General features: G+C 45.3%; 1 protein-coding gene across 3 annotated transcripts in view; it reads right to left on the reverse strand.

Moving 5' to 3' along the window:
• DCAF1 (DDB1 and CUL4 associated factor 1) overlaps positions 1 to 9,297 on the reverse strand; it is a 59,969-nt gene extending 50,672 nt beyond the window's left edge. The window contains exon 1 of one of the 3 annotated variants that reach the window (XM_084839673.1): positions 9,275 to 9,297. The gene's annotated coding sequence lies outside the window, so the exon portion shown is untranslated. Of the gene's footprint in view, positions 1 to 5,508; positions 5,661 to 9,274 lie in introns of those variants that run through there. The other 2 variants (XM_084839671.1, XM_084839672.1) reach the window with 2 other exon arrangements.
• Between the last annotated feature and the right edge of the window lie 1,745 nt (positions 9,298 to 11,042).

The raw sequence follows: 11,042 nt of genomic DNA on the forward strand, positions 1-11,042 counted from the left end.
TCATGCTTTGGTGTACTTAAAGATATCCAGTAAAATCATCATTGCTGGCAAGTACTCACCATATTGATCCGACTCACCAGCTGCACATGCTAGCTGATAGTAAGTACAGGGCAAGGTGAATAAAACTGATAAACAATAATATTTCCATATGATTGTAGGAAAAATCCAGGCCTTTTTCACTGTCCCATTTAATCTTATGTGAGCCTTGAGTCCAGTACTATTCCTCACAGTGGTGCAAAATACCCATTTAATGTATAGCTTTGTATGTACTAACACACTATATCATGAAGGGCAATCTGCATTTTTGGAGCTCTTCCCACTATGTCCTTTTTTCTACTTAATCAGCCACACTATTCTAACTGGAAAAGCAGAAGAAAGTTGTGAATATATTGGCAAGAGACCAGAAAAAAAATATAGAGTAGCAACAAGATACAGCCTAAGATTCACAAATATCTGACGAGTCACCTAGAGAAATACACACAGAAAACAAGAATTGTCACTTGTAAGTTTTTGATTACTGAATGGCCCAAAGTACAAGGAAGGTCTGAAGTTCAGTAAGCCAATACATCATTTTTCCTCAAAACTGTCTTGTACACAAAACTTTTAAAGTACACAACAGAAAAAGAAAGGAACTCTTTTCTAGTTGCTTTGCATTGTGGAGAGGGAAAAGGGGAGAAAGATACACACAGGAAAAGGTGACCAAGATCATGAACCATGTAAACTATAACAAAGATGTTATTTTGCGCTCTGCAAAGGAATGTTCATCAGAGTGACAATTCATCCCCACTAACTTGGTCAGCTAAGTGATATAGACAGGGGGAATGTGTCCCTGTTGGTTCTGCTGGACCTCTCAGTGGCTTTTGATACCATCAACCATGGTATCCTTCTGGGCTGCCTCGCTGGGATGGGACTTGGAGACACTGTTTTACAGTGGCTCCATTCCTTCTTGGAGAGGCGCACCCAGAAGGTGGTCCTGTGGGACTTCTGTTTGACTCTCTGGCCATTGGAAGTTCCTCGGGCTTCTGTTTTGTCCCCCATGCTATTTAACAGATACATGAAACCACTGGGGGAAGTTGTCCGGAGTTCTGGGGTTCGGTGTCACCACTATGCTGATGACACCCGACTCTACTTTTCCTTTCCATCTAATTCCAAGGAAGCTGTTGGGGTGATGAACCGGTGTCTGTCAGCAGTAATTTTATTTATTTATTACATTTATATCCCGCCTTTTTTCCTCCTTAAGGAATCCAAGGCGGCTAATGGACTGGATGAGGGCAAACAAACTGAAGCTTAATCCAGACAAGACAGAGGTGCTCCTGGTCAGGGAATAGGGATTCAGCTTGTGCTGGATAGGGTTACACTCCCCCTGAAGACACAGTTCGCAGCTTGGGTGTACTTCTGGATTCAGCCCTGAGCCTGGATGCCCAGGTTTCAGCGGTGGCCAGGAGTGCATTTGCACAGTTAAAGCTAGTGCCCCAGCTGTGCCCGTTCCTTGAGATGTCTGACTTGGCAACAGTAACAAATGCCTTAGTTACATCCCGTTTGGATTACTGTAATGCACTCTACATGGGGCTGCCTCTGAAGAGTGCTCGGAAACTTCAGCTGGTTCAAAGAGCTGCGGCCAGACTGTTGACTGGGGCTGGCTACAGGGAGCATACAACTCCCCTGCTAAAACAGCTTCACTGGCTCCCAGTCTGTTTCCGGGCACAATTCAAAGTGCTGGTCATGTCCAATAAAGCCCTATACGGCTCGGGTCCAGGTTATCTGAAAGACCATACTCTCCCCTATAAGCCTGCTCGTGCCTTGAGATCTTCAGGGGAGGCCCTTCTTGTGGTCCTGCCACCATCACAGGCTTGCCTGGTGGGAACACAGGAGAGGGCCTTCTCTGTGGCTGCCCCAAGGCTCTGGAACTCCCTTCCCAGGGAGGCGAGAGTGGTATGGTTCCGCAGGCAGGCAAAAACTTATTTGTTCTGGCGGGCGTTTGGGGATAGATAGTCTGGACCTGTGAGAATATGATGGATTGATACTATTGTCTATATTGTTGTTGTCTTTTTTAATGTTTTGATATTTTATACAATTTTAATATTATTGATGATTTAATTATATTTTTAACTTTTGTATATTTCCATTTATATGTTTTAACTGTACAAGTTTTTAATGTTGTAAAGCCACCTTGAGTCCCAGTATTGGGAAAAAGGCAGGATATAAATAAATAAATAAAATATTAATAATATAGTCATTGAGTGGCTTTCCAAGAACAGGAAGGAACATGTTTTATTTATAATTTGTGACAAAGACATTTTCAATGGACAAGCAAGACCAATGACCGCATTATCACTGTATAGTCCAAACAATATAATTGATTCTATTGTTTGGATTATAGTATCAGGTATGGCTGAAAGGGCATTGTATAAATTATTTTCAAAAACAGCTTTGATATAATCTAACCAAACATGAGTTCAAAGGCAGCACACACAACAATATCTACACACATGTGTGCACTCACCTCTTAGATCAAACTGTTAATCCCATGCCAAGACAATATTTTGCCCAAACTATTATATAGGTAACAATGTATTTTGTTAATCTGTGAACTCTGTAACCCAACAGGTTTGCCTGTATCAAGTGAAGTAAAGACCCAGAGGTTTCTGTTGTGGATCTTTTCTTCAATTGAGGGTGGGTGGGGGGAGAGAATTGGAGGGGGGGTGTAAATAGTGAGGGCAGAGGGAAATGAAAAGCAGGAAATACAGTTTTAATAATGCAATTATCACTGTCTGTATGTTCTGCATTTTCTGTCCCTCTTACATCACTGTTAACAATCCCCCACCTCAAACTGTGTGTGCACATATATATAGTAACTCAGGATTACTGCCAGGGATGCTCTGACTTGGATTCCTGCATTGAGCAGGGGGTTGGATTCGATGGCCTTGTAGGCCCCTTCCAACCCTACTATTCTATGCTTCTATGATTCTAGGATAACACTTCATACATCTGAAGAAGTCGGCTTATGCTATAATAAAGCTGTTAGTGTTTAAAGTGCTGTTTCTTCTCAAAAAGCAGTATCAATCATGGAAACTCTGGGAAGAGTGCACCTAGTAGAATTAAGTTCTCATATAAACAGGTACATCCGATATCCTCACTTGGTGTCTTTGTCTAAAAAAGGAACCCAAACATTCTACACAGTGGCCCAGTGGCAATCCAGGAAGTAGCCAGTGAGACCCTAATTCAACAATGCATTCATTAGATTTTATTATAGTATCACTATCATTCAATCTCATTTCCATATTTATAAAATCATAACAATAGTAGTTGATTTAACAGGGTTGGTGTGAGGCCCCCAAAATAAACTGAAGTCTTCTGTACACCAGAGATACAATGGGGGGGGGGGGTACATCCCACTGTTCCAAAATTGTCTCACGCTCTACTGTGACCAAGAAATTTCACCCAGTGCATCTTGTGGTCTCAACAGTTCCCACTGAGAGCCAAACTAGATGTGACAATGGAGGTCTGTGATTTCTCTCTCTCATATATATATATAAAATAAAATATATATGTTTTTGTATGTGTATATATATAATATATATATATATATATTATATATATATATATATATATATAATATATATATATATATATTATATATATATATATATATATATATATATATATATATATATATGTTTTTAAATCATGAATGTTACCTTCCATGTGCAATTAAATGGCTGTCATTCATTTGTATGGAAAAATGAAAAGCCCTGAACAGTATAAAGCTGTGCTGAAGGCAAAACCTGCCCAACTCCCCTGATAATTTTTGACCTAGCTACTATGGACAGGGATGGGGTGGGAGCAATTACATTTCTGATGCCCCCTTCCATACCCCGACCTGACAGTTGTGTAGATGGAGTTATGCAGATCAAGGTTGTCATGTCAGTTCTCAGTAGTTCCCATTGAGTTCTCTGGGAAAAGCAAAAGGGCTACACTTGAGGATGTAATTAAGCAGAAAGGGACATGACCCAGACACTAGTATTACCATAGGCAGGAGAAAAATGGCAGATGTAGCTACACAGAGACACACACCCCACCCACAAATGGGGTCCACAAACATATCTTTTTACCTTCTCCTGTATAAATGAATGGCTGCAATTCACTCCTATGGGATAAGTATGCAAATATCTTATGAGTACAACACTGCAGAGGGAACAAAACCTCCCCACTATGCCTGGCACTGGATGGGCTGATCTCTAGCAAAAGAGACCCAAAGGCAGAGGGCTGCAACGTATCTCTGCACTCATTGTTTCCTCTCAGGTGTCCCTGCCATATACAAGCCCTCCCTACACACACATCCTGCCCATGCTAACAGCCAGCATATCAATAATAAGTAACTATATTTCTAAGAGAAGCATCAGAAATGCATCTTCTGCCAAAATTTAGTGAGAAAAGGAACGTTGGGGGCAGGTGCTAGGACTCAAAGCACTCTAGGACTCAAGTCTTACATTCCTGTTCCTCCCATCCCAATTGTGTGGAAGGGGGAAGACTGGCAATGGCAATTCACTGGCAAGGGGAAAGCATTTTGCACATGCACAGAGACACTACCTCTCAGTTTCTTTAACCTTTCAGGGTTGGATTCTGGTATCAAAAACAGTTTCTGGGGCTACATCTTGGCTCAAATTAAGCTCTACCACAAATGCTGCAAAGATAAAATGGTACACGTGCAAAAAAGAGAATAAACTCCAGGAAGACAAAACCTCTCCAGAGAGTTTACATAAAACCCGCCACGGCACCATGACCACTATCCCTTCCCTCACTTTGAGGGATGGCAGCTGGGGGCCAAAAAAAGAAAAGAAAGAAAATGTGTGAGTGGCTGGGGGCGAAGGGGAGAGAGAAGAGATAAAACAGAGAGATACGCCAGGCCAGCGCTGGGTTCAGAACGGACAAGCCACCTAGTGAGGAGGGAAAAACTATTATTTGCCTTCCAAAGCATGATGGCCTTTGACCTCCCCCCTTGTTGCCCGACTCTGGCACTTGGGGGCTGGGGGAGACAGAGCGACCCGCTCGCTGCTCCGCGCGTGGAGGGCGGCAGAGGGACCCGCGAATTCGTCGGCTTGCAGCGCAAGCCAATGCACGCTTACTCAGACGCAAGTCCCCCTGTGGTCAACGGGGCTTACTCCCAGGTAAATGTGCAGAGGATCGTAACCACGGCTTACACCTTATATCTATCACACACTCCGTTCCCTTCCTTCTGCCGAGCAGCACAGCTGTAAAGCGCGAGAAGGAAGCAGGCGGACCAGCCGCGTCCTCCCCAGCCAGGCTCTCGGCGCGGAGAAGGGTCGGGTCGGGGCTCGTCTTGCGACTGCTGAGGGGGCTTGAGAAACACATGGGAGCCTCGCTCGGGCTGGGAGCAGCCTCCGCGCCGTCCGCCAGGCGGGCTGGGCAAGGGTGCCGGCGGCCTGCGCCTGTCACCGGCCTGGGCTGGCCGGCCTGCGCTTTTCCCTCGCCGAGCCCGCGCCATACCTGTGCGGTGCCTGCCCCGCTGCCGCCGCTTCTCCTGCTGTCCTCTCGGCCTCCTCCCGGCCCCACGCACCGCGGCCCGGCGGCTGCTATCACTATGGCGGGCACACACTTTGCTCGTCACCGCGCTAGAGCTCCGTCACCCCCACGCGTTCATCGGCACACGCGCGCACACACACACACACTAGGGGAGACAGCGCGCTCAGACGCCAGGGAAATGTAGTTCAGCCAGTAGGCATGCGCCCTCACTACGAACCCCGCTCCGTCGCCATCTCGCGAAGCACTTTGGGAATTGTAGTCTCTGCTCTCCGTACCGTCCCTCTATTTCCCCCGGCCTTCGGTTATCAAGTGCTTTCCTCGGTGCGGCGAGGAGGAGAGCGGAATGGTGATTTGATCGAGGCGTTAAGGGCAAACCCCAGTATCGTCGCAGCAGTCATAAGGGCATGCCGTTATGGCTTCCCATGCCATCAAAAATAATTTTGAAACTAACAGGGTAGTTGGGAAACTGCAAAAAATGTTACTATTAGGATAGTTCAAAACAGGACATGGAACAAATCAAAGCTTGACGAAAAACTCAGGAGCTAGGAAAGCAACTACAACGTTTCCATGTTTAGAAGGTAAATAAACGATTCGGTCTTATGAATTAGAATAGATCAAGAGAGATGGAGGTAAAAAAAAGGTGGGAACTGGATCAACAATTCCTCTGTATAATATGGGATAGTACCCAGTGTTGACATAAAATCCAAGTCCAACTTCTTATGACCATAATACAGTACACGATATAGGGAAACTGGTTAGGCACATCCTAAATGTGTTTAGGCAGAGGTCCAATTCAGGCTTTGAGAGAGTTGTATTTTACTAAAATGCAGTTCCCAATCCCAACTGCACAACTTTTTTTACACTGGGACGTTAGTTTTCTTGTTCATCGATAGGCCTATTACCTGGAGAACAAACACACTCTTGTTCCATTTTTTTCCCATGACCAATGTAGCTACTAACACAGAGAAACCTACCTGTTCCAAATAACAGCTCAATTCTATACAGACTTTGCTGTGTCTGCCCTAGCCACATTAAGGATTGCATTACAGTGCAGTCTTTTGTATATCTACTCAGAAGTGTGTATACAATTGCAGCCTGCTAACTTTGCATAAGAGCAAGAAATAATTATGCCTTACTGAAGATAACCATGGCCTTTACTTCTCAAATACTAATATGTCTTTGGGCAGAATATTGCTTTGCATTTAGAACTTATAATCACTCTTCCATGAATCATTCAAATTAAAATAAGGGGAGAAGATTGTGATTCAGACTTATTATTTTCTAGATATTTTGTACATAGTATTGTTATAAGTTTCTGCTCAAGTCTCAAAGTGGCTTGCAATACACAAAATCGGTGGAGGGTGGGGGGAGGCTTCAGCAATGAACTTCAATACATATCAAGAATACAATGACTCAGAGAGGTAGCCATGCTAGTCTGTTGTAGCAAAAAGCAATAAAGGATCTTGTGGAACCCAAAAGACTTACAGATGTATTATGGCATACTGTAGTCCACTTCATCAGATGCATGAAGTGTTGTCTGACTTACCGGTATATATACACATGGTTGATTGTGTGGGTGTGCATGGGCATGGGGATTGTAAACAGTAAGGTCAGAAGAAAACAAAATGCAGAAAGTATAGACCAGCCTTTCCCAACCTGGTGTCCTCCAAAGGTGTTGGACTACAACTCCCAACATCCCCCAGCCAGCCATCCTCTAGAGTTGGAGTCCACACCTCTGGAGGGCACAAGGTTGAGGAAAGCTGATACAGACTGATCATTACGTTAATAACAGCCATTCATTAAAAAAAAAACAGTTGTTGGTGATAGCACAGACCTCATGGCATTGGTAAGCTAATTAAGGGCACAATCCTATGCCTGTTTAGACAGAAAAAAGTCCTACAACTCCCAGCATTCCCCAGCCACTTATGCTGGCTGGGGAATGCTGGGAGTTGTAGGACCTTTTTCTGTCTAAACATGCGTAGGATTGCGCTTTAACACATGTAGTGTGATAAGAAACCTCTGTCCGATTTAAGCCACAGGTATTTCTTAATAGATTGCAATTCAGTGGTTTCATGCTGCAGTATCCCTTTGAAGTTTCTTTATTGAAGAATGGCTACTTTAAGATAAGTTACAGAGTATTCTGAAAGATTAAAACATTCCCTCCCTAGTTTTTTAAATACTGAGAATTTAAAACTGGCATTTCTGACTACAATACTCATCCAATGAAGTTAAACAAACAGATCAATAAGGCCAAACTGGAATACTCTAATCTACTACAGGACAAAACTACAGAAATCACTTGTTATCACCTATAGCTTCCTGCTAAAACCAAATATATCACCAATGATCTACACTTATTTTATTTATTTATTTATTTATTTCATTTCTATACCGCCCAATAGCCGAAGCTCTCTGGGCGGTTCACAAAAACTCACTTCCATCTCATGGGCCTTAAGTGGTAGGCTTATATTTGCTTACTAACTGCCACCCAACCTAAAACAACTATTCATCAGCAACAACAGGCCACCTAACAGAAAAACAGACACAGGGGCCAGAATCTGCAGTAAACCTCAGATGCTATCTCTGTCCCCATACCTACTGTAACAACACTGTTAGGGTGCGATCCTATGCATGTTTAGACAGAAAAATCCTACAACTCTCAGCATTCACCATGCAGTATGTGCCCTGAGAGGACTTATAATGCCATCCACGGCACCTGCTCATCCTCCAATGTGAAATATGCCATCATCAGCCAGCAATGCCCTTCTGCATTCTACATAGGACAAATAGGCCAGCTCTACGCAAAAGAATAAAAGGACAGAAATCTGATATCAGAAATGGCAGCATTTTTTTAAACAAATGGGTAGGGGAACATTTCAACCTTCCAGGATTCTCTTGTCACTAATTTTGAAGTAGCCATCCTTGAACAAAGAAACTTCAAAGGGACTTTGCAGTGTGGAAATAGTGAATTATAATTCATGAAGGGGTACAATTCTATCACCTGTGCTTTACACTGGAATAAAGATTTCAGTCTTATCACACATGTGTTAATTACTTAGAATCATAGAGTTGGAAGGGGCCACTTCGGCCATCAAGTCCAACCCTTTGCTCAGTGAAGGAATCCAGTAAAGCATCCCTGAGAGACGGCTGCTCAGTCTCCGCTTCAGACTTCCTTACCCATTCCATGAGGTCTGTGTTATCCTCAGCAACTATTTTTGTGAATGGTCACTGTTAACAACATAATTAGCGCTGCCTTTACTTTCTGCGTTCCCTTTCCCTCTGGCGGCATGTTTACGATTCTGCAGCCACCACGATCACCATGTAACTCAGACCAAACTTCAGGCGCCTGATGAAGTGGAGTATAGTCCATGAAAGCTTATTCCACAATACATGTATTAGTCTTAAGGCAGGAATGGGGAACGGTTTGGGGTCCGGGGGCTGGAGTGCCCCCAGGCCCGCCCCGCCGCCCCAGGTGATGTCAGGGGGCAGGGCCCTAAGGAACCTACTTCGAACTCTGCCCAGGCATTCGCAGAGAGGCGGTGCCGGCCGCCTCGTTAGGCAAAGCGGGGCAAACAATTCAGGCGGCAGATCTCGGAAGAGCAGCGGATCACAGCCGCCCGGCCTCTTCAGCGTGCCCCGCCCGGTGCTGTCGCTCGGTGCTTGCCTTTATTTTGTTTGGGGTCACGTAGGGGGCCTCCGCCTGCCGCCAGCACAGCTGCTTGCAACCTACCAGGGGAGCCCAAGCTCAGGAGGTGGATCGGGGGGAACAGAGAAGTGACCAAGAGGCTTTTCCTCTCGTGCATTGAAGCCGCCCAGCAGCCGCTTCGACCCGGGGGAGGCGGGGACGCTGCTGCTGCGCCGGCTCTGGCGACGTCGCACAAGGATGAGACCAAGTAGGGACGAAGGAGCGAGCGGAAGGCCCTGTGCCTTCTCGTGCCCCTCAGCAGAGGAGAGGGGGCGGCAGAGCGGCAGCCTCCAGCTAGTTTGTCCCTCCCTCTGAGAATCAAGGAGCTTCGCAGCCTCCCCAGATTTCTCCACCACTCTGCCTCCGAAGACATTTCAAACTTCGCTTCTGCGTTCCCCGCCCCCATCTCTTTTCCTCTCTACTCACGTCGCTTGGGGACGTGTGACCTGTGATTACGCACCCCTCCAACGCCAAACGAGCGTTGTTTTCGCTCTGTTGAAATCGGCGGGGCTTGCTTGCATGTGAAGTTTCCTGAGGGATTGCAGCCTGGCAGTAGTTTGGACCTTTGCACATCTAGAAGCCAGTCAGTCCCACTGACAGTGCAATCCTAAGAATGTTTACTCAGAAGAAAGTCCCATAATATTCAGTGGAGCTACCAGTGTGCCTAGGGTTGCTGCCTGAGAGGAAGAATGAGAGAAACGGTGGGGTGGGAAGGTGGGACAGGATTCTTAAAGGAAGTCAAAGAAGACAAAGAGAAACAGAATATGGCAGTGCAGATTTACCTGTGTATCTGTGTGTGAGAGAGAGAAAATATGAGCGATCCCGGGGCGTGAAGAGGTGGGCTACCCAAGGAGCAAACCAGTAGAGGACAGGCTAGAAACAAAAAAGCTCTTGCCTAGCTGGGGAGGGGAGGGGCTTTGAAGTTTTCCGGTGAGCTATTCTATTTCACGGCACAATCCTATCCATGTCTACTCAGAAGTAAGTCCTATTGAGTTCAGTGGGGGTTACTCTCAGGTAAGTCATTTTAAGAGTGCAGCCTTAATTTCCAGTAAGCTGCAGGTGATAGGGCTACTCCCTCTATGTCTGATTCTCTGCACATCCTTGGGCATTTTGCTGATGCTTCATGATGAGATAGATAGATATTTCCAATAGACTGTGCTCATGTCTTCTTTTGAAGGGAGGTCTGCCTCAAAGTGGGGGTCACCCAGTGAACTTGATGGACAGCATAGCATATTGAGACAGACAAAAAGAAAGCCCTTCACATAAAACTTTCTTAACTTACTCCAGTTTGTTGCCACAAGATGCGGTGGCCGCTGGCTCAGATGGCTTTAAAGGGAATTAAATTAATGGAGGGTGCTGGACTAGATGGACCTTTGGTATGATCCAGCAGAGAAATTCTTAGGCCCCTATGGTATTTCTTCCTTCTGCACACTTTAGCCTGTTTTTAGACCCAGGAGATGAGCTGAGCTTAGAAAGGACATCAGGTTTTAATAAGAAGACAGAGGCTGCCTCAGTGCATGTGCAGAGTGCAGATCCTGCAGCAACGTGCCTCTGGTAAAGACAGTGCTGTCTCAGGCTTGAGTGGGAGGGGGCAGCAAACTGTCTTGGGCCAGCCCTACAGCCAGGACAGGGAATGTGGGAGAGGAACAAACCAAGCTGGCAAAGTCCCCTTTACTCCTGTGTCACTTTCCAACAAAATGCTCAGTGACCACAGAATTGTATTTATTCATTGCATTTCTATACCACCCAATAGCTGAAGCTCTCTGGGCAGTTCATAACAGTTACAACAATTAAAATACAACAACATGATAAA

This window comes from Heloderma suspectum, chromosome 2 (genome assembly GCF_057233095.1).
Source record: "Heloderma suspectum isolate Gila_16-S chromosome 2, 16-S_ref, whole genome shotgun sequence".
NCBI lineage: Eukaryota > Metazoa > Chordata > Lepidosauria > Squamata > Helodermatidae > Heloderma > Heloderma suspectum.